Source organism: Acipenser ruthenus, chromosome 12 (genome assembly GCF_902713425.1).
Source record: "Acipenser ruthenus chromosome 12, fAciRut3.2 maternal haplotype, whole genome shotgun sequence".
Lineage (NCBI taxonomy): Eukaryota > Metazoa > Chordata > Actinopteri > Acipenseriformes > Acipenseridae > Acipenser > Acipenser ruthenus.
The window spans coordinates 13876236-13900162 of record NC_081200.1 but is presented as its reverse complement, the minus strand read 5'-3'; the positions used below and the strand labels follow the sequence as shown (position 1 = coordinate 13900162).

At 36.9% G+C, this 23927-nt stretch overlaps 1 protein-coding gene across 2 annotated transcripts in view; it reads left to right on the top strand.

Annotated features, from left to right (window-relative positions):
- Nucleotides 1-5046: 5046 nt before the first annotated feature.
- LOC117416528 (activated CDC42 kinase 1-like) overlaps nucleotides 5047-23927 on the top strand; it is a 121167-nt gene continuing 102286 nt past the window's right edge. For both annotated transcript variants that reach the window (XM_034027654.3, XM_059034588.1), the window contains exon 1: nucleotides 5047-5303. The gene's annotated coding sequence lies outside the window, so the exon portion shown is untranslated. The remainder of the gene's footprint in view (nucleotides 5304-23927) is intronic.

Here is a 23927-nt window from a genome sequence, read left to right as displayed (position 1 = left end):
TTGCAATGCCGTTGTACCATAACTTTAAAAAGCTCAAGGTAAAACTACAGTATAAGAATCCGAAGCAGGCATTTTGACTCTTGCATTCTTCAGTGTACACAGTGATAGAAGAGTGGTATTTGAGTGTTCTTCAGTGTTTACCTTTATGCCATGTTATTGTTTATTTGTACTTGTAACTTTTTCATTTATTATGTTTACATTCATCCTGAGTGTATTTGCTCTGTAATTGATATATATTTTTTCTCTGTTTATGCCGCTACCTAATGTATTAGTGTCTCAATTAATTTATCATCTGGACCCTAGCAAAACACAGCGCTGCTGAAATGATACTTTCCATCCGTATTAGTATGGGGACCCCCGTACAGAAAGCAACAGCTATGTTATTTTGAGAGAAGTATCCCTTAGGTGCTTATCTAGGGTGAATGTGGTGTTAAGTGGTAGCAAAGTATGCCAATGCAAGATTTTTGTACCCATGTCAAAACAACATTTTGCGCAAGTGAAAAGGCCACGAAAATATACTTGTTGTCAAAACAAGTTTGAAAGTAAAAATGACTGATAAAATCAATCAATCAATCAATCTTTATTTTATATAGCGCCTTTCATAGTGGACCACCATCACAAAGCGCTTTACAAGATGCAGTAACAACACAAAAATCCATAATACTTTAAATAGAGAAATGCATAATACATAATACACAGTAAAAAAAAAAAAATGTATATAACAATACAGTGAAAATATTGCAAAAGTGCATAATACATTAAGTACAGTGGAATGGGATTTTAACAATTTTGTTTCAAAGTCAAAACACATTTTTAGTCATGCAAAGGTTTCTTTGACACAAATTACACATTTTTCTTAAGTCAAAAAGACATTCTAGTTATAAAAAAAAAAGGTTTGACAAAAAATATTAAGGTATATTACTTAAAGCATGTTAATGCACAGATTATTATATTACACAAACATTTTAAATACTGTATTCATTATAGTAAAAGCCAGGCATACTGTAGCACATGGTGCTAACAAAACACTAATAGCCAATGGACTCCCTCTCAATGATGAGCAACATGACAGTATATATGTGTGTCTAGCCTTTTTTTTAATATATTTGCCATACGCTACACGTCTATGTCTGAATCATCTGTATTGTCAGACTCATCTGTATCCACACCGGCAACTTTATGAGGATTATAACAGTCCTCACCAGCAGTACACATGCAAGTCTGTCTGGAACAACTGCAGTTGCGCTCACGCTTGGCTTTTTTACACTCACATGTAATGAGTTCCAAGAGTACTTCAGGTATCTGTGTCATTAGTGTTGGAAAAATGTGTCCATCTTTATTATTATTATTTGTTTATTTAGCAGACACCTTTATCCAAGGCGACTTACAGAGACTAGGGTGTATGAACTATGCATCGGCTGCAGAGTCATTTACAACTGCATCTCACCCGACAGACGGAGCACAAGGAGGTTAAGTGACTTGCTCAGGGTCACACAATGAGTCAGTGGCTGAGGTAGGGTTTGAACCGGGGACCTCCTAGATACAAGTCCTTTTCTTTAACCACTGGACCACACAGCCTTTGTCATGATGCCAGCCATTTCCAATTGGGGAGGGGATGTCAGGCTGAGCCTCCAGGGCATGGTTCCAGATAAGGGTCAGGTAATTTGCGTGCTTGGTATGTTGCAGAAGACTATCATAAGTTGGGGGGAGGGCTGCATTCCAGGCCTGTTTGCGACAGAAAAGCTTATATTGCACACCATTTACATCCGCTGAGTCAGCCGCTGGGTCATAGAGAACGGTTATCAGAAGTTCTACTGATTTCAACTGTGCAGGAGGTATATCCACCGCAGTGCCAAACTTGGTAAGGTACTACGATTCTTCCTGACAAGCTGCCATGGCTTTAGTTTGCCATCCCTTGCAATACTGCTGGTTGAATCAGACCCAGTGTTTGTACTGCTGGCAACATTGTGCATAGTTGTTGGCCAAGTTCAGCTGCTAGTGTGTGGGTTGGTATAAACCTGGCTTTATCCATCACACCAGTACGAAACCAAAGCTCTTGAGTTGCTTCCAACTTGTAAATAAATTGTACACAAAGAACTGCAACATCGGTGTTTGGAGACCACACCATTACATGAGGGTATTCCTGTGAAGCATGGGCAGAAGTGTGGAGTAGTGGTTAGGGCTCTGGACACTTGACCGGAGGGTCGTGGGTTCAATCCCAGGTGGGAGACACTGCTGCTGTACCCTTGAGCAAGGTACTTTACCTAGATTGCTCCAGTAAAAACCCAACTGTATAAATAATGTAATTGTATGTAAAAATAATGTGATATCTTGTAATAATTGTAAGTTGCCCTGGATAAGGGCGTCAGCTAAGAAATTAATAATAACAAGAAGTAGAATCTGAGTATCTGCTTCTTCGTGTGATGAGAATAGATCTTTTTGGTCTACACCACCTTATGAAGTGACTATGCAAGCAATGAGGCCATCCTTGAATCCACCTGCAATAATCATTTTGTGATCTGGGCCAGGTAAGGTTTCTGCCATAGCACACTGACAGGGATTTTGCAAGATGCTCTTTATTCTTGGGATCTCCAATTAACTTACTGTACTGCGTTGTGATGGGTGTTTTAGGACCATGGATTTTGATTTCATTGTGAGGATTGTCTTTGTGCACGCTCAAAAGCTTTAATTGAGTCTATACGTCTGTGGCAAAGTGGTTTACAGTGATCAACAACAGACAGACAACTATAGTGCAGGTGCAATGGTGTTTTATATTATAATCCAAAGTCACTTGACAATGGTAAATAATAATGAATGGTAGTACATAAGGCTGTGTACTACACAGTTTAACCCAGGGGTTCAGTCCTGAAAAAATAAACACGGTATTAAATACACACACAATATACAAACACGGTCACCAGTCCAAAGCGAGTGCTGTAGTGCTTGTGGTGCAAATGCAATTTATCATGAAACCAGTGCAGTGTTGTCCGGGTTTTGTGCTGGCCTGTAGCAACAGCTCCGGATCGTGTTAGCCGTCTAATAACAGCAAACAAGTATAATTAGACACAACAAAAACAAACAAAACACTTAACGATACACAATACGGTTCTCCTTCCGGGTTAGCTTTAACCATAACAAAGGAACAGATCACTTCACTACGTCCCCTCAGATACCGTCAATCATTACCCCTTGGTTAACGATTGCAACCGCTCCTCCAATCCGTGGCTGCCACATCATTTCCCTTCCGGGTTGATAATTTAGTGTACCATAGTTCCGCCCCCTTTCTAGATGGCCGACTTCCGCCTTACCCTGGGAATGAATTGTGTGGCCATCCAGTACAGGGCACTCTGTTCCCTTTACACAGCACCCTCACAGGTTGGGAGGGAGATTTATCACCAAGAATCATTCTGTCTCACATATCCCGTTGCTCAGAGTGGAGCCGAAGAAACATTTGTCTTAATTTACCTTTCCTATTACTCCCTCCTCCCAGGAAAAATAATCTGCATTTTGATGTTCTTTCCCTGCACGGTGAATCATATGATACATGAAGGGCTGCAATGCCAGATACCACCAAGTTATCTGGGCATTGCTGTCCTTCATTATGCTTAACCACTTGGGTGGGACATGGTCTGTGACAAGATCGAATGAATGTCCCAGCAGGTAATATTGTAAAGAGTGAGTAGCCCGTTTAATGGCCAAACACTCTTTTTCGACCATGTAGTAGTTGCACTCCCGTGGGAGCATCTTTTTGCTGAGGTATAGTATAGGTTCTACTCCGTCTACCTTTTGGGACAAAACTGCACCCAAACCAAAATCTGACGCATCAGTGTGGAGGATGAATCTCTTGGTGAAATCTGGTGTGATGAGAGTGGGGGCCTGGCACAGTTTACGCTTAATAGTATCAAATACCCCTGACGTTCTACTGACCACTTAATCAAATTTGGTGCGCTCTTTTTGGCGAGGTTAACTAAGGGATTGACAACTGTGGCATAATCGGGGATGAATATACGGTAATAACCAACTAGCCCCAGTGGAGACGTCACCTGAGCCTTGCTTTTGGGGATTGCTGCGTCCACCAAAGCCTGGACTTTGGTGACAACGGGTTTCACACATTCCATTTCCCATTATGAATCCCAAATATTGAGTCTCTGTTTTGGCAAACGCACATTTTCTCAAGTTGGCTGTCAGCTGGGCAACACTTAGAGACTGCAGGACAGCCGTAACCCTAGCCAAATGCTCTCGCCAGGTGGAGCTGTAAATAACCACATCGTCAATATACGTTGCTGCATATTCACGATGTGAGCGTAAGACCTGGTCCATCAGTCTCTGAAAGGCAGCGGGCGCACCATGTAGCCCTGAACAGCCCTTCAGGAGTTGAAAATGCGGGTTTCTCTCTAGAACAGCGGGTTAAGGGGATCTGCTAGTATCCCTTCCTCAGGTATATATACAGGATTCATCAATGGATCATTTGATTTCTTTACATCAAACATGTTGATACGCTCTTAAAGGTACAGTGCACTATACAGTTATACAATACTCAAATGTTTCTGAAACCAAACACTTATAGTAAAAAAGACATGAAATGTAATGAGTATAATTATTATTTTTTTTTTTTTTTGCTTCTGTGAGATATGATGACGTGTGTATATGCTCAGGTAGTAGCAGGAGGACACTTGAATCAATGTAAACAAACTGGAAAGCAAACAAAAAAATCTTGTGTCTTTTAAAATAGGGAAAAGAAAAGTATTAAACAGTCACTTAAAGGAATTATATTTTAGTACACAATAAAACACGAGTGTGAGACAAATAAACACACAAATAAATGAAATATTGATCTTCCATATATATTGCGGTTGCTTTCAGAGTTCAACATCGTTTTACATGCACATCTCTCCTATTATGATTGACAGTGATCACGGCAGTTAATGGCATTTGTTCTGCTGCCCCTTTAACTGCGAAAATTCGAATGAAGACACTTGCTCCAGATTGCTCCGCTACTGAAAATGCGACTTGTCGTGTGGTTGGCACTGTCCCTTTAAGAGTGGGTTTATGGTTTTAACATGGAGCATGTGCAGACAGACTGCTGTGCTGAGTGACGCTTGTAATCCTCCCTAACACGGGAAGAGAGCGAGTAAAGCAGGGAGAGTGGGGGAAACAGTGGTCTGACAAGTGAAAATAAACCAGTTCTTTGAGGCAAAATAGTAATCTTTTGACAGGGGCGCTCACAGCAGAACCAAACAAGCACAAAAGGATTTCAGACGCTACAGAGAAAACAGACATCCACTACGAAACACAACTGACAGGTATGTAGTAGCTGTAATGTGACAGCGAGTGTAGGTTCATATTTATTTTTTCAGTTAAGTTTTCAGTTTATTTAGTTCCCATGACTTCACGACAGCCACTAGCAGACATGTCACGATTTACGTGGTATTTACTGTTGCGGCTTATCAGTTAACATTAAGTTCATGTTACGGGCCAGGACATTTGCTGATGTGGGCATCGATTTAGGGTATCGACTGCGGTGTCAGGACTAATTAACAATAGTAGTATCACAGTACATTGCATGTTTGTGTGTAACTTATTTTCATGCTCAAATACACGTGGTTGCTATATGCTATAGTATTACTATAAGGATTGATATCGGATGTGTATTCATTTATAATGACCAAGAGATTACATTGGTATTAATATAGTGTTTGACAATTACCAGGACATACATTGTACAGTTTGCTGAAAATTGGTGCAAAAGCCTTTTTTTTTTTTTTTTTTTTTTTTTTGCATGATTGCCGTAGATACAGGTATTGGCTAAATTATTACAAACACCTGCTATTTGTAAACAAAACAAACCAACCAACAAACAGACTGTTTTGTTTAATGTGTTCTCCTTCGCGTAACAAATTAACTTGTAGAAATAGCATCCCTGACATATATATGGAAAGCTGCGTATTCGTGTTGCAAGTCAGTTTCAGTAATGGGAAAATACAGCATATGATTTTCTAGAGGGCTGACAGTACAGCAGGTGCTCAGTTGGCAGCTGCACCCAGGGATTCATTCTTGATATTACTACAGTATGAGTTCAATAAGACACACCTGATCTCGTTGTCTACAGTATACACTGGGGCTAATCAAGCATAGCCTATATATCAAAACCGGGGATGGGTTTCTATTGTGAGCACTACAAAGTTTATGTCTGGTATTAAAAGTTGTGTAATCAAGTTTGCATTGAAATCTTAATAATAATAATAATAATAATAATAATAATAATAATAATACTGACAGTGAGATAATTCAGATATGTGTACCTAGGTTATAAAAACTAAACATCAAACAGTGCATGTAAGTCTGTTTAGTTCATGTGTGTAAAAATATGTCAAATGCCAGTTAAGTGCTTTTAAAGGATGGCAGTATTTAGACCCGTCACCGTTAGTTCAATTGAAAAGACACCGAAATGTTTGCATAATAATTTCTCATTCAGATAATAATTTTATTTTTATCAAATTTTACCCCCCATTTGAAACGGCCAATTCAATACGTAACCGCTTACGAAGCCAGTAAAGATGCACACTGCTCAATTATTGCAGTATCGGCACGACACAGACGTTGAAAGTACTTTTAAATGCTATTTTTAAAGAAGACCTTTTCCCACCAGTTGGTTAAGACAAAATGCTAAATCCTTCTCAGTGAGTGGTTGCCAGGCTCCTGCCACCCCTTGAGTGATCAGAATATTGTAGTTTCTCTTAAAGCACTGGCAACACTAGGCTGCACCAGTGAAGTTCAGGCTGGACAAGATAATACAGAGCAGATGGGAAAGCTAATCAGCAGTGTTCATTTGATACAGAGCTACAGCGTGGTGGTTTAAGTGCATAGTAAGTTACTAACAACTGAACGATGATTCTGTACAAATGTTTTGTACTGCAGAAGAACCCATTTACTGTATCCTAAGCACCCTGTTGTATAGGCTCTAACCTGGTATCTAGAGGCAGTACCTGGTATAATGATAGCAGTCACTTTAAATGTGTATGCGTGTGGAATACATTATTAATGGTGTAATGATACCTGTTCACACAGATGCAGCTGGTGGAAAAATGCACCTGTTGGTTGTTTTTTAATAGGCTTTAAGTTGGAAGAGTATGACATTTGGCAAACATTTCATAAAAACTTCATTTTTAACATAAGTATGAATCTATACTCAAGCATTCAGCGTTGAATTAACCTGTTTGCCAACTACTGTACCCCCCCCCCCCCCCACCCACACCCCGACAGAATTTCATGAAATGATAATAAAAGCCATGAAAGTGTTTAAATGTATGAAATGATGCTTTATGGTTGAAAACGTGCCGCTCATTTCTTTGTTAAATGTGCACCTATTACAGGTACAGCTTTGCAGATCAATATCTGTTTAGTTTAGAAGCTAGTCGGCTTATAACTGCTATATAGCCAAGCCAGGTAATTTTGATACTATGAAGTATGATCATTTTTATATTTACAGTCAGGGAGGAGTAATTGCACCATAAATCTATCACGGCAGGTATGGGGAGTGTCCTGTTACGTTTAAGGGGAGGACACACCTGGCTGAAACTAATTGAGGAGTTTGACTGTACGCTTAATTTGTAGTGTCTGATCCTACAGTGTAGGCTATTGATGTAGGGAACTGCCATGTGGCAGGAAGGGCAGTTCTCCCTCGTTGTTTCACGTTTTGATCATTTACTAATGTTGGCGGTAAATTGCACATGCACTTTATCATGTAAGGGTCCTTCACCAGTGTGAGATACTTAACATATTTTGCTGTATATAAAGTGCGAGTTCTGTTGTAGCTGTCTCAGGCCTGATTGATCTACAGGGTGGGAAACAGGTTTACAGTGGGGAGCACGCATATGTCTCTACAAAAATTAGAACTATAACTGGACTCTCAACAGTGCACAGAAATGAATAACACCACCCAGGAGGTATCCATGCAGAAAAACATGGTCTTGTTATATTGTTTTACTATTCCATCATAAGTCACCTCAAAATCGAAACCGGCGCAGAGTTACACTTCGGAGTGGTTTGGATTTGGTGGGCTGCAGATACAAACAGGTGGGAATGATGTTTCTATCACTTTCAGCTTGACCCAGCACCCTGTAATGTTAATGACATCTTCCTGATTCAGGCACCACAAGAGGAAAAGATGAATGAAACACATTTATTGAACACAATTTCTTGGTACATTTTTAAATTGCTCAAGTTTCTTTTTCATTATTGCAGCAATCTGTTGTCGTTGAATACATTTTGAAACCAGTTGGAAATCTGGATATCATTTCGATATGATGATTTCGCCTCTTGGTTTGTACAGTGGAAGATGTTTTTGAAGACATTTGTATTAACTACAAGAGGCATGTGCAGTCATTAACACAGGTTTTGTTATTTGGAACTGCTTTAAAAGATTTTCACCCACAGCTCACCTTCCATCTGGTCGGCTCCTTTTCTTAGATACTGTACAGCATAGCAGTGTAATATCTCAATTGATCCTTGAGGACAAGAAATAATTATTTTTGGCTAAACCTGTTTACAGCCTATACGTCAACTATTTACTGAGAAATCTTCACAAATGTTTTTACTGTACTTACTGTAGTAGAAAAATGTTGGCTTTAGCAACTAGTCACCCTTGCATCACCAGACAGTTGCACGCATAAAGTCTAGAAATTGTCCTTAGCTACTGTCGCACAATTGAAGTATGAACCAGCTTGTAGATCACTAAGACTGTAGGTCCACTCTACCATCTACGGTATACTGTTCATTAGTCATGAATTACTAATTTTATTGTTAGTGTTGCCTCTTTAAGGAACCTTGAACTCTGCTGAACTGTAGAATGTACTGTATTGTTGCGTTTGTAACTCTGGTCTTCACAGTTAGTTCTACATGATGACAGTTCCAATAGAATCCCTGATTTATGACCGTTCGCCCTTAAACTTGCTGGGTTGAATGATCCTTCCCCCATTAATAATGTTTATTTTTGGCATCCCAGCTGGTGCTACCCTTGGCTTGCTCACATAAATCCATCTTCAAATTTATGTTTATAGTCATATTGACAGAATCATAGTATTCTGTGTTCCTATTCCAATAGGATTTTGAAGTTTTGTGGTGTATAACTACGACAGTACTGCTGTTGATTAAAGAAATTGAATCTGATTCCCATTGAGTCTGTAAATGTATATTTAAACATTTAAAGCCTTTTCTGAGTACAGATATTTTTTTTAGGTAAAATCTCATGGAGTAATGTCATTGGCGATGTTTACATGCATGACAGTTTTCCTCACAACGTGTTTGCCGTACTTTTCAGGAAATGTGTTCTTATGCAGTTCTGATTTAGGAAAAAAAATTGGCTGTACCAATGCAGATTATTCAATTCATAGTCATTTAGGGGAGGGGATATTTAAATGTCGTGTCTGCTTACTGAGTAGGAAAAAAACGACTCTGAATATCGTGAGGAGAGCTTCATGCGTTGCCATGAAGATAAAAACATTTTAACAAGAGAAATGAATTCACGTGTTGTCACACACATTCTGAATTATGCCGCGCATTAGCTACTTGTTTGTCTGGTTACCTTTCCAACACAAACACACACACACACACACACACACACATGCACGGATGCACGCACACACACAATCATATGAAATATAATTTCTACTAAGTACAAGTTTTACTACTTATAATTTATATTTGTGTGTTTCATTAACACTAGAACCGCCTTTTACAATACACGTTATTTTGAATATAACCTACAATATTCTATATATATATATATATATATATATATATATATATATATATATATATATATATATATATTATATATAGACAGTATATATACATACTGTATATATACACAAGCTTGTTGTTATCTCTGCTGGACCTAACAGCCATCAGTTCCTTCGTTTTGTACAAGAAATGCACCGGGGAAAATATCAGTAGGAGAGACTTCATCTTGAAGCTAGCCACAGCACTTCGATCAGAAAACTGCAAAGCTGCAGGATGCAGCAGCTCAGCCTGGATTCTGTGCTGTGACACACACAAGAGAAATCATGTTACTTTGGTTTTAGATTAACAACTACTTTTGTTTTTACAGTTTTGTATGTACATAAACCTGTTTACACACTAGTTTCTTTTTAAATGTTTATTTTATTATAGTTTTTCATTTTTTGAAGTAGTGCTTTATATGTGGTAAGTTAGAAAATAAACCCTTTTATGTTTAATTGTTCATTTAAATACAGCGTTTTGACTGTGCAGATGTTTGATATGATGTGCTTGAGTAAAACTTTGAGTTGTATCTGCTGGTTTGTCTTTCATTTTAATACTGATGATGTTTAAAATGTACCGTGATAATGACTGCCGTCGATGGTATGAGTATAACCGTATAACCATAAATGTACATTGTGTGCGTGTGTGTGTGTGTGTGTGTTTTGTATGGCCTTTCTGATGGAGATTACCTGAGATTAAGTCAGAAGAACGGGATCTTGACTGCTGAAATCTCGTGAGCTACAAGCACGATTCCTGCTCCGGTTTACATGGGTTAGTACAACTATTTTTATCGAGAGAAAGCAATTGACCCTGCCCTTAAAGTCGCGCTGCCTAAAGGACATTCTTTTGCTGTTTCACGATGTATTCGTGTGACAACGTTACAAAGTATGACTGCAGAGTCGATTTTCAGGTGCATGTAAATGCAGCCATTGTTTAAATCACTGAAAGAAGACCAAATTCTTGAATAGTGTGTGTGTGGTCTCTTTTAATATATTTTTTTTGTAAGATGGAGCGACCTGATAACTGAAGTTGACTTCAACTTAAGCAGAATTTGCAGAATTTTTTAATATCAAGCACAGAATTAAAAAAAAAAAAATCTGTATAAATTTAGATTTTGTTTTGCGCATATGTTACTTACCATGTGACTTACAGCACAAGCAAATTGTTAATAGAAGCAGTACAAACATAAATATATTGGCTCATTAAACACAGTTGTTTAGAAAAAGGAAGTAGCAATCCATTTCATTTTAAAGTATTACATTCAAATCTCTGTTTTAGTCTCAGACAGTGTCTCGTTTCACTTTCAAGCACATTTCTTGTGGTGCAAAGGTGAATGCAGGGGAGTCAAATGCAGGGGAGTTGTTCAGTTATCAGCATGTTAGTCAGCAGTCACTTTTGTTTCTGTTTGCGGTTGAACTGCGCCTGGGCCCTGTATCTGTGTCTTTGGTTGTTGCGTGGGTGTGAAATGTGCAATAACTGCTGCCTCCAGCTTCGTATATGGGGGAAGGTTTGATAATCCTGCGTGTAAAGGCAGGCTGTGTTGTGGGGACCTTTTGTTGCAGTTTTTTTTTTTCTCAACAATTACTTTGTAGCCTGTAAGCCCAAAGATCAATACATTTAGACTTGAATATGATGTTGTTACAGTTTATGAACTTATCGGTTTATAAGAAGATGATTGTGGACATGTCTCTGGAGGATTGGAAAAATATTTATTCTGTGATTCTGTTCAGCTACAGTAATAAACTATCTTTACTGACACTGGGAAAAGGTTAACTTAGTCATGATTATAGTGGAGTGATGCCTTAGCTCTCAAATAATAAAAAAAAGTGAACATAACCCTTTGAAGCACATAGAGCCAACAAAATAATACACACACAGCCACTTTATACAGTAGGTCTCACATTTTCTTGCGTGAAAGATGCGCACTTTGTTGTAAATTATATTTTTCGCCACTATTGGTGAACAAAGAGATCGGCACGTTTTGTTCACCTAATGTGATTTCTTCAGAGAGATGCTGTTACAAACCCATTTCCTGTTTACCAAAAGGTGATTTTCTTTCTATGAAAATGGTAGACCTACAATACAAGATATTCTAGAAGTATTTTCTTTGCTCTATTTAGTGTAAGGTTTTTATTTAAAGCAAATTACAAAAAAAAACCCCAAAAAACATATAGTTGCATCTCCGTATAGAATTAACTAATTTTGCTTCATAGAGTCGAATGAAACCTACTGAATAATGTTACGCTAACATATTGAATTACATACCGCTTTGTAGTTTTCCATGTACTTAACAAAAAATTGACAATTTAAAAATGTGACATTTCAAAATCTGACATGAAATACTACTGTTATGGTTTCCGGTAGATAATTTTTTTTATTTTTTTATTACGTCTCCATCATACGGGCACTTTAGCACCTAGTTAACTTACAATTGATTTGAATCAGGGTTCACTTGCAAATAAACACATTTTTTGCAAGTTACCTTCGGTTCGTTTCACATCAGAAAAATTCAAGCAAACTTGAGCTTCTTTCAAAGTGCATTCAGATGCGTTTGTTTGGTTCACTTGCAGCATCATCCAGACAACAGTTCTATTGGTTAAAAAACTATTACGGTTCTATTCCACTTTCCAAACACACTCGCCTCTCTCCTTTTTTTAAAAAATTTGGAATCGGCTTTACTTTTTCTCATTTTCTCCCCAATTTGGAAAGCCCAATTATTTTTTATTTCTAACCGGCTCACCGCAGCCACCCGCTGACTCGGGAGAGACACCGATACACTCAGCTCTCTTGCTGATTACTAGAGCGGAAGTTGGAAAACATTTTCCATTCCATCATTTCCAACATGGAGAATAATTTACGTGATGTGGTTGTGCTGTTGTCTGTATTATTTTAGTTTATTTGGTGCTTACAATGTCAAATCATTGCAGAAAGAATGTCAAGTATTTGACAATTCTTTTGTACTTTTTCATTCAACCAATTGCAATGTATCTGTTAATAATAATAATAATCATAATAATTATAATTATAATAATAATAATAATAATAATAATAAAAGCTTGTTGTAAATGTTGTACGCGTGACAGTGTGGTGAGATACATATGCAACAGGAGCTAAACTCTGGCAGAGCTGCGCAAATGCAAAAGTGACTTGGCACAATGCTTTCCCTGCTAGTGTATATGGCACAATTATAATAAAACCAGATGTAATACATGTGCTGAATCATTAGTCAGTTATCATTTCGTACTTTTCTTTGTTTGTGACAGTTTTGCTATTATGCTTAAAGAACACGCTTGCTGCCATTGTAATTAAATCTCACATACTATTAGCGCCATTTCTTTGAATACTACCCGGGTTGCGCCAGTTAGTAATCAGCCCCATAGTATTTTTTCTGTGCTGTGCTGTTGTGTACATGTGACATTATGGTGTCCTTGTCTGGTTTGCATGTGTGTTTTTTGACAAGCCCTGCGTTGCGTATTTGCGACGATGGTGAGACACTTTCCTCACTTCCTCCATTTGCTTCGCTGTTGGAGCAGTTCGTTTCCTAGTGAACTGGAACACATTTTGTTTTCACTTTGCTAAAAGTTGACACACAGCAAACAAACGTACGAGTCCCCTTCCAAGCGAGGTTTCACATATCACTGCCAGTGAACCGAACCGCACTTCAATCCACATCACAGGGTCAAACGAACTAGGTGTGAAAGTGCCCTCAAATTCTGGGTGATTAAAAACTTTTGGCCACAGCTGTACAATAGTAACATAATAAGGTAATGAGTGTTGGATGATGCAATACTGTTGTGTAAACTGGTAGACCCTGTGCCTGAGACAAGGTATCAGAATATAAAAAATATCCATTTTTCCCTTAACTAAGTCTTTGAGGGCTACATCAGGAATTTAGAATTTGAAACCAGTTTTGGACCATCCTTCATTGTACTCTTTAAGTACTGCATGCTTTCTGTGTGGTAAAATTGGCTAGTTTGATTCTTGGTACTGTAGTTGAGATGAGGCAATGGGTCTAGAGAGATATGCACAGTTTGCTACTTCTAGAGCTGGACATGTGAGATGTGTGCAGTGAATGTAAGATTTATGGAATTATTTATTACAGTAGCTGGGAAACATTTCAGGCAGTTGCTTGAAAACCACAATGTCGCTGGTTTGTGGCTAGCCGGTTACAGAGCCATTGAGAGCACCAGTGTATTTCAGCAGTTAAATTAAATTTGCACTTCACTTCACATGCATTTAAAGTATGTAAATGCATGTGAAGTGAAGTGCATAATATGTGAGCATGGGGTTGCACAGAATTAGTTCACGTGCTGGGATTCAAGTGAATAATTAATTAGTAATTGAATCTCGGCACAACAGTATATATAGATGCACAAAGCACTCATTCGGGGTTGTGTGTTCGGTGAGTGGAGAACGGGTGTGGAGAGGAGAGAATTTAAAAAAGTAAACTAAACTAAGAAAAAAGTAAATATAAGTTTCTTTGACTCACTGTGTTTGTTTGTCTGTTTGTCCACTGTTTAGTGTTAATCTGTTTTGTTTCCCTACAGCCAGCCTGTTCACAAGTGTGTTTATATATATATATATATATATATAATACAGTGTTTGCTCCAGGACTTATGTTTGTTTTTAAATATGCCAGCAGAGTTTACTGACCTTTTGTTTCTGAATAAAAAATAAAACTGTAAAGCTGTACAACCAAGGTGTCTCTACAATACTTGCTGTCACTTTTGGGGACAATATTGGGAAATGTGTCACAGTGATGCTGGTGTATCACTGAGTAGAGGATATTAATTGTATCAAATCACATTATAACAGGGGTTTTCAATCTTTTTAAGCTGCGTACCCCTTTCCTAAAAAGTCCACTGAGATAAAATGAAAACAGAAAAAAGGTCTGTACAATAACATGATACAACAAAACGCACAAGCCTTGGAGTGTGTGATGGATACAATTATAAAAGATTATAACGGAAAAAATATATATTATATTTAGTTTTGGCTAGAAATAGTCCCTCAGACAGGTTTCTAGTTTTTGGAAACATCATCATTTTATTGTAAAATATTAATTAATTAAAATCAACGAAGCCTCCGTGCTAGCCTCAAATCACTCAGAAATAACATAGGACTATCCCATGATAGCAAATGGCAATCATGTATTTTTACTGATAATAAAATTACAGAAAAGAAGGCAAAGAAAAGTTCACTATCCACGCATCTCTACAGTTGACCTCATTACGAAAACATATTATTGGCATTTTTAAATTATTGGTGATTAAAACGTACAGAACTGATGCTAATTAAAAAACAATAATAAAACGCTTACCCAGTATGTGATGGATGTACCTGCTTGATACCACACAAATCACTGATGATGGCAGGGAAATTGGAGAGAGCTTCAGTCGCAAGACATTTTTGGCGTTTTTAATCTCTAACGGTATTTCGTCTTGATCGCCCTTTGCTAGTAATGTTCTAGTATTGAGCCAACAATCCATATTTTTTCACTGGATTGAAAGCTAAACACTCTTAACTCTCACACCAGACGTAACGCATGGCAATACTAGACCGCATTGCAATACTTTGGTTTCTGATTGGCCATACATTCTGTATTTTGAAATGTAGTAAGTTACAATAAACTTTAATTGGGTCATTGAAAAAAATAAATATCGATTTGCAGGCACGAACGCACACAGGAAATAAAATGAGTTAAGGACTAGGCTTTTAGTTTTTTAAACAGTTTTAGACAGTCGTCTGAAAGTGTAACAAAACCTCTTTCAGTTTTTGCTACAGTAGTTTACTTTTAAATAAGTGTATAACTTTGTTAATATTTTATGGTTTTAGGTGTCCAGATTTAAAGAGCAAATAAAAGTTACTTGTGTGTCTGTGAAACCAGTCTTAGAGATCTAGTTATGGTGTGTTTCAATCCAATTATCACAGGTCTGAGATATAGTTATGATGATGTGAGATCTCAGTTAATTACCATAGGTTTCATAAAATATATATATATTTATATGTTTCTAAAAATATTAAGGAACCAAAAATGTGCTTGCAAAAAAAATGTGCTTGCAAGAACTGCGATTTCAAACAGTTTATTTTACAGTTTTCAGAAGTTTGTTTCTTTTGCAATTTCTGTAAACATTAATGCGATTTCTACAATAAGATGTATTTTTTTTGTCTTGCGTTTTTAAATATTTTTTCAATTATGTTAACTGTTGCTTGATTAAAATAAATATAGATAACAATAAATAATGTATTGGCATTTACTTGAACAACGTAGCTTGAAAGTAAAAGTACAGTACATAAATATCAATTAATAGGAATATGAAATTGAAAAACAAGTTATAGTACGACCACTTGCTGTAGAAATCGCATTAATGTGACCCTGGAAAAGGGTCAAAGTTATTAACGTAGATTGTATACTGTCTATTTAAGACTTTCAATATGTAATACTGTGTTGTAGCTCAATTTTGCCAGAACGTGTCACCACGAGAGGCAACTATACAGCTGGTGAGTGCGTAGGAGTAAAAAGTAGAAACTAAGCAAATGCAGAGTTAACCCATTAATGCCTACATTTTTTTATGCTATATATCTATGTATGCACCATGTCCTTTAGCGCCCTAAGAATGAATGTGAAGGAATTTTACATTTTCTAATGTTTGCATTTGGAACAGCACATTTTGACTCTTGAACTTGAGTATTTTCAATTATTACAACTATGAATATGATTTTTTCTAATTATGTTAGCTAATTTTACCAGTTTTATTTGTAAGTGCTTTAGTAGCTTTAGCAACTGATAGGCATTCATGGCTTAAGACATTTTGTGTTCAATATAAATTATGTTGTAAAATATAAAAATATGCACAGTTAAATCAGTAAATAATCTTTTTAACAAAACGTTTTAACAAACATTTGATACAGCTAAAATGAGATATTTAAGCTGCTGACAACGGGATTCAACTGAAGTTACAGAAAATGACTGGTATGTACTGAAATACTAAAACAAAACAGCTTTTTTATGAAGTGAAAAACAGTTTTTATAGTATGGAAATCTGCTAACCCTAGTTTTGGTGGCAATGAGAGTCCATACGCTGAAAAAGAAGAGTCAACGCATACAGTAAGCTTGCAGCTACTGAACATTTGCAATAAAAACGATTAAGGCTGAGGCGATACATCAATGTATCGATGCATTATATCGTTTGACAACTATCAATAGTCAAACCTGTGCGTCATTTTTGTGTAAAGGAAAACTTTTATTTTTTATTACATTTGGAATCTCTATTATTTTTTACATTAAGCGCAGAGCTTCTCTGCTCCCCTCAGGTCTGACTCCCTGAATCTGCATGCGATTGAGCTCACCTTCTCCCCCCCTGCCCCTCCCCCTGTGAATGTTTACTGATGGGATTGCATCTGTGCAGGAGTCTTCAAAGTAACAGAGCAAGTTAAGAGCATTGTGCTAAAATTACAAATACTGTGTCGACCGATCTACAATGCTTTTCGATGTTTGACAATTGTTTTCTAGATGGCAAGAAAGAAAAGTAAAGAAAGTAAAGTTTGGGATACTTCGCTAACACAACTAATTTGCGCGACCATTTAATGAGATGCAGAGGTTGCACTAGTCTTTAAAAATGTGCATTTGTAAAAAGCATACCATCTCAAAATCTGTTTTCAACCATAACATCTGCGTTTTTATATATTGCATCAACATAGTTATATTATTTTTCACTGTAACTATTTCAGATTAATGAAGTTAACATGCAAAACAGTACACAGTATACATAATGGTAGTAGAAATAGACAAGCTTACCATGAAATGTTTTCTTTTGAAAATCCCCCATTCACGACGTAAAAATCAGTGTTGTAGAACATGTACCAATGTCTCTGCGGGTAGCTGTCAACATCAGAACTATTTACAGTTTTGCTGTTTAAAAGTTATTTAAGGTTTCTTTTAGCACCCAAGTCAAAAAATGACTCGTGCTCTTTCCAAATCAGAGTCTTAATATTTCTCAGGAGCTTCCATTGAAATTGTCATGTTTTAGGTGATCCTCACATAAACAAGAGCGTTTGCTGGTCTGCCCTCTATGCTGACACCCTGCTCTGCTGGTACACTACATGGGACCTCCACGGAATTTTTAATTTTTTATTTTTTTTAAAGGGTGCAGGGAGCAGTGGAACAATTTTTACATGTTGCATTGCATAAAACTACTTCGTAATATAAACAAAATTATTGGATAGGGATGAAAAAGGGAAATGTTGTCTTTTACATCTGTGTTTTAGAAACATTAATTTAACATATTTAATTACTACTGTATATGTATAAACTGATGTCATCAATTTAATATGCATAATAGTTTTTAAAGCGTTACTTGCAATGTTACACAGTAATCCACAGCTCCACATGTATTACTGCAGTTTGTTTTTTTTTACCCTTTCATAACGTCGATGAATCGAGGCATCTGGAGAACGATATATCGATAGTGAAGAATTAGGCATCGCCCCAGCCTTAAAAATGAGTTATAGCAGTAAGTTGTGGTATTACTCACCTCTGTCTTTTTTGTTTTCTTGGGGAAAAAAGTGTAAATCGATGATTGATTCGATAATCGCTTCATCGTTCGGCCTTCATCACCAACATTGCTTGTGAGCTCGAAACTAATTGATCTATCTCGATTCAAGTTGTGTCCATGGAAGCATATTTCTGGAAATGAAATGCCCTCAGAGTACGAATGTCTCACTCAACTTACATACGTAATGAATTGTGGAAATTGACGCTGTTTTACTGGAAGAAAAAAAAAAATTTGAATTACGAGCACTATAAAAAAAAAAATCACAAATCATTAATGACTGTTTAAAGGATTTTTTTAAAAGCCCATTCTGAAACCCCCTTTTAAAGAGGGTTTATTAGTTTATTCTCATTTGCCCAAAGTACTGTTTAAAGAAGACATTACCAGACAGCATTTTTTAGTTGAGCCAACGTCATTTTGCTCATCAGGTCAACGCTGGTATGTTGACATTGATTCATTATCCCCAGATGGGCCAACGTTGCACTGATGTTATATAAAAGTGCTGTAGGTCGGACCAATGTTGGTGCAATGTTGTTTTTTGGTGGTTAGCAGCCTTCTCATTTCCAGCCAGCGGCCGGCTAAATTGCCGTCTACTTTGCCAGGTGAGCCGCCTAAAATAGTTATTTCAAAAAGAAAAAAAAATGTTTTTACAGTGCTCGTATGTTCCTGTCAATAGTATTCAAAATGCTTATTTTGCCAGTAAAATAGCGGCAATTTCCACAATTCATTACATATGTAAGTCAAGTAATACATTCCTTCACTGAGGGCGTTTAGTTTCCGGGCTTATGTTTCCATGGACACTGTGAATGGACCAATCAGTTTCGAGCTTACAAGCGATGAAGGCCGAACTGTACAATCATATACCTGAGTCAGTAACCGTACAGACATTATATACCTTTTTTTAACAAATAACCTATGTGTTCTATGTAAGAATGTCTTTTTTCAGTCAAAGTGTACTAAATACAGTGAGTATGTTATAGCATTGTAAAATGTCTTATGCATTGACTTGGAAGATCGATCTGAAACCTAGTATGTACAATTAATTCAGGAAACGATATTCGCATTGCACAATTAATGAATATGAGTGATTTATTTTATTTTCATATGCTTTGTCTTGCTGATTCAGTCTTTATTAAACAAAAAATATCACTATATGAGTTACAAGATGTACTGGTCAGATCTTTCGCTGCATAAAACTGTAAAACTATGGTCAAGTAATACTGACATTTACACACATGCAGATAAAAAGTACAAACACAAACATGCAAGTACAAATATGCATAAACACATACTGTGATTATCTGTTTAAATAGGCACAGTACTAAAGGTGATTGAAGACAAAGGTTTTCATTTTAGAAGACTATCAATTCCCTTTTTAAGAAGTTCAAGGCAAATGGGAATGTATGTTCAAACGTATATACAGTACGAATCGCTTCTTCCTCCTCTTCTGTTGATGTTACACTTTCCATGTCTTCCCAAAATACAGCCATATTTTCTTTGTATATTAGGCAAGAGCAGCAACAGTGGGGTAAATGTAATACTAGAAAGTACTTTTTTTTTTTTTTACCCGGGAAAGGGAACTGAGGCTTGGGTGTAGACACGCTGGTGTTATTTGATTCTTCTAAGCGGTTGATTCTTCAAAGCGGACCAATATGATTACTGTTGCTGAGAATGAAAGCTTTGTTCCCTGCAGTGTAATGGGTTGACCACTAGATGTCATGAGTTCCCGCATATATGCACAGGGATCACACAAAGTATTGTTTAGTTAGTTATCCATGTTTGTTTGATTTTATTAGCGGTTGTTTCCCCACTGCACTGTAAGAAAAATAAAACCAACACCGGTTTTAAACTGTAAATCAAGACTCTAGCCTGATCTTTTACACTGCCCTCGGCCAAGTCAAATTACAATTAGCAAAAGCGTCTCCGCGCGTCAGCAGTTTAAATACAGTATACAAATGTCAATGGTGCTCAATGACTGAGGACAATACATCAAAACAAGTATTTGTGGGTAAGCAACTTGTTATATGATCACGATTATGTTAACTTAAGGCTGCAGAATCTTATTTTACTACAGTATACTTGAGAAGCAATCATCTCGTGAGGGTGCCTAGTTTAACTGCCCTGTGGTGTTACGTGTAATGGCCTTTGAATTAAAATGACATTACAGTACAGTATTTTACTGTCAGGACTACCACTGCATTTAAACATCTATGACTTACTTATTTTCTGTTACGATGCAAATCTCAGCTTTTCACTAAACGGAGATGCAAAGCGCTGCAATCTCCCCCACTCCTCCTCCTCCTCCTCCGTGCTGCGCTGCAATCCCACTCCCTCTACATGCATATCACACAGTAACACTGCTGTACTCAGTACGTATTAAATTAATGTGTGTTCACTTTATTGAAACACATTTTCACTAACCGAGAACACAAAAAAAATACCTGCACAATGCAGTGGCGCAGTCACCATTTGATTACAAACAATGCAGTGTTTCCTGCATTAATGCACGATCCACGCTGCATATGTGCCTAATCGCACGAGATGTGATCATATTCTAATTCAAAAACAGCTTTATTGGCTGTACACGTCATTGCACTTGATCAAGTACCATATTACATGTAGTCAATTTGCCCCGAAATGATTCTTATAAGCGGATTGCTTGATTCTTAGAAGCAGACTATTTTTACATAGTATAGGAATTATTTTGTCCCAGTGGTTTTGATCACTATATGCGGTTGATTCTTATATCACTGATTCCAATAAACAGAGTGAACTGTAGTAATAATAATAATAATAATAATAATAATAGTAATAATAATAATAGTTCTTTTTCATGCTCTCAATGAGTTTTGCATTCTACTTTTTCATCTTTACTAGTGGGGGAATTTCTCAAACAACCACAAAATCAAATGCAGTTGTCCCACATTATACCGCCCCCCTTTATAACGCCACCCTCGCATACTGCCAGCTATTCTCTCTGAACAAATGTCACCAATATAAAAACAGTCCTATTTGTACCCGTTATATCACCACCCCGCTGTCCGCCACCCGCCAACTTCCCAAGCCAAGCAAACGTAAATGTAAGCATTGTAGCTTCCCTCATTGTAGTGCCAGCGAAATAATCATGGTCAATTAAAACAACAACGTTATGCAGTTAACCTTTGACTCACTTTCCTAATTCGTTGTTAACTGAACATTCATACTAATGTCATCAACACTCTCGCTCCCAAAGCAAAACAGAAAGTGCAAAATGAGGAGTCGATCCTACTTTTAACACCAGAGAAAAAAAAAAAAATCTGCATGTATGCATCTGAAAATAAGAAAGCAAGTCAGCAAGACATCGCAAATGTTTTCTCGTCTAAATGAGGCATATACTGTTAATCGAAGGACAATCAGAGACATTCTAATGGAAACAAACAAATGGCTTACCTTGATGGAACGGGTTGATTTGTTTAACCTGAAAAAGGCTTGAAATAAGTCTAAAATAAGTGACTTTTATAAACCACAGTAAATGTTAAAAAAAAAAAGTACGGTAAGAGGTTTGTTAGTTTACGTGCAAGTTTTGCACAAATGAAGGCTGAATTAAAGTAAAGCATCAGTTTTGTAAACAGCAGAATATTTTTTTTAATTTTTCTTTTACTTTTCATTTAAAAAAAGTGTTTACTTGTACATATTCAGCGTTTTTTTTTTAACTACTTAAAGAATGAAAAGTATAAACTGTTCCTCAAAAGTAACCATGTATGTGTCATACAAATGGGAAAAGATGATAAAACATCACTAGTAGACCTACTGTTGTGTTAAGAACTAGTACTGTAGTTTTTAAAAAAAGATGAATGTTTTATTAAAATGGCCTACTACTGTATAAATATAATATAATAACAATAATATAAGTTGCTGGTTGTTTTCTTTTTTTTATTGGCAATGAAAGATTTATCATCCAGAATTACACAACCACGGTAACCGGTCAGTTTTATATATAATACAAAATAAATGTCATTCAACCCTATAATGACAAAAGCTTTTTTGACTGTGGGTTCTCAGGTTAGTAAAAATGATTTGCTTTACATTTTTCCTTATATCGATGTTCTCTTTTTCATTGTACAGTAACTTCACATGCAGCTGCAAATGTGAAACAGATACTGCTGGGGTAAGGTTTGGTTTCAAAATGTTTGGTTTCACAATATGTGTAGTAACTTGACAGTACTTGCACATTTAAGTTGTACCTTCTTTCCTTTGCTGTCTTCCACAACGAAATCCTTATGGTCATGGACACAGTCTACTGGAGTTTTTGTGCATCTAGGCATTTTTTTACATTTCGCCACAATTTTCGAATTCTGTTTTAAATTCTCTTGCAAGCGGAGTCTCCAATAGAAATGTAGGAATTTTCTGCCACTCAGTAGTTGGGGTGGGTTTAAAGTATTCAGAACGAATCAATAACAGATACAAGTCAGGAAGGAGAGACACTGACCAACTGCCCTGGAAAGGTAGTTTTTTTTCTTTTTTTAAATGGGAAAGGGGTGAAGTCAACGTGAATTGAGTAACCATTTCCAGTGTTTTTCTGGTGTTTTTCCGGTGTTTATTGGCTATACACCATTTCATTTTATTTGTATTGGGTGTTTTATTGTTTTTTATCGGTTAAAAACAAAAATCGGAAGCCCTAGTTATAGACCAACGATGTGGTATACCACTAGAACATGTTATACAATGAGTTGCATTATATGAGGTACAGTATGTTAAATGACACTACGAAGTGTATTTTAACACAACAAATGTTGGTATGTGTTCTAACTATATAGTATATTAACAAAGGCACTCAAAACTGTACCCCTGGTTTGCTTAGCTGACTATGACAGGAAATTAAAGCTTAGGCAATATTTATCTAAATGCAGCCACTACTAATCAAAGGTTAATAAAACCAAGCATCCAACAGTATGTTAGTCTCTTTTCTGTCTGTATATATGAAGAAGAAAAACAAAGTTCATGTTTTAATGGTTTAAATGGCAATGTTATTTAGATCCATCGCGATCTATTGATCCCCAGTTTTTTTTTCAATGTGATTAGCCTACTTCCTGTTCTCTCCTGGCTTTAAGGCAGGGTGATAAGTATGATTCCACCTGAATGGCATGCCGACTCACTGTGCAGAGATACAGTATCGAGGTGGCTTTCTTGATGAAGTTCTGGGAGCAGTCAGCTACTGGGAACTGGATGAATGGCCTCCTATGGGACAGCAAGCCCCTCTGTGCTGCTGAAGCAGATAGGTGCTCCATTACTCTCTTAGCTGTTTAAAACTAGCATAATAAGGCAGTTAAGCTTAATAATCACATAGGCACAGTATTCAGTGCACTGAATGGAAATAAGGGATAGATGTGTTTAAATATAAGTTAGATCAGTTTGTCAAAGAAAGCCCCTGGCTCCCGGTACCAGGAGAGAAGAATTCTGTTTCATGCTGACAAGCTGAGACTGTGTAAATGATGTAGGAACCAGCCTTTTTTTTCTTCATGGACAATCTCATTGTCTTTTTAGAAAGCTACTTTATTTCCTGCACCGTGGGGATTTGTTTTGAGTCCCTTTCAGATAAACTGCTTCTGTTGTAGC